The 1,195-nt window shown below is 44.1% G+C and overlaps 1 protein-coding gene across 1 annotated transcript in view; it reads left to right on the plus strand.

Annotated features, from left to right (window-relative positions):
• Positions 1–1,195, plus strand: part of LOC119409597 (atrial natriuretic peptide receptor 1-like) — a 66,677-nt gene that overhangs the window by 593 nt on the left and 64,889 nt on the right. The window lies entirely within an intron of this gene.

The following is a 1,195-nucleotide window of genomic DNA, read 5'->3' on the forward strand; positions in this document are numbered from 1 at the left end:
ACGTGGACGGGTCTCTGGTCCATCACAGTGACACGTGGACGGGTCTCTGGTCCATCTCAGTGACACCTGGACGAGTCTCCGGTCCATCTCAGTGACACCTGGACGAGTCTCCGGTCCATCTCAGTGACACCTGGACGGGTCTAGAAAGTGTGCCCAGTGAGCCCAACGTGCTGGTTTTAGTTATTTAACCAAACGCTTTCCAGTGAGATCACAGATCTGTTTAACGAGGGGGGTCTGGGCCTGAAGGCAGACTAACATGCATGTTTTTGGTCTGTTGGAGGAAACCGCAGTACCAGGAGAAAATCCACGCAAGCACGAAAAGGACATGCAAACTCCACCCAGAAAGAGCCCAGGTCCAACTGGGGATTGAATCCAGGACCTTCTTGCTGTGAGTCAACACTAACCACTGAGCTGTCGTCCTGCCGAAGATGACGTCGTGCTTTGGCATGACCTCTGAGAAAACCCACAGAGAGAACATGTAAACTACTGGGAGGAGAACCTGCAACCATCTTGCTGTGAGGCGACTGCTCTAACCACTGCTCCACCAGGAAAAATTCACAACAAAATACATGAAAATCATTTGATCTCTGCTGTAACAGAATTAAAAAAACAAACTAATCATAAAAAGTTGGTTCTTCTCAAGAAAACAGACCTTATCTGTCCACAGGGACATGTCCAATCAGAGTGTCTCCTGTAATCAGCATCTCAGGTGTCTTCAGTCTGTTTAAAGGGTGACAGGTAGTCACAGAGCTGTTTGGTATCAGGTTGTGTAACACACTGAACATGGAGCACAGGAAGCTCCAGTTGTCTCAGGAAGCTGAGGACAGAGTGTCTCAGGAGCTTAGAGACAATGATTGACAGTGTGAGACGTGGGGGTGGAGGGAGAGAGAGATTGAGATTGATCAGCTCTAAAAATATAAACCATGAAAACCTGATTAAAATAAACACAGTTACTTTACCAGAGCAAAATCATCAAATCATTAAATGTGGATTGTTGAACATCAGATCTGTTTCCTCTAAATCCCTGTTAGTTAATGAACTGATAACTGATCATCATATTGATTTATTGTGTCTGACAGAAACTTGGCTACAACAGGAGGATTTTGTTGGTATAAATGAATCCACTCCTGTTAATTATTTAAATGTTTAAAAAAGTTCAATCTGGTCCTCTGGACATTCAAAAAAAAAAAAAAAA

This window comes from Nematolebias whitei, chromosome 5 (assembly GCF_014905685.2).
Source record: "Nematolebias whitei isolate Nwh7 chromosome 5, NemWhi1, whole genome shotgun sequence".
Classification (NCBI taxonomy): Eukaryota; Metazoa; Chordata; class Actinopteri; order Cyprinodontiformes; family Rivulidae; genus Nematolebias; species Nematolebias whitei.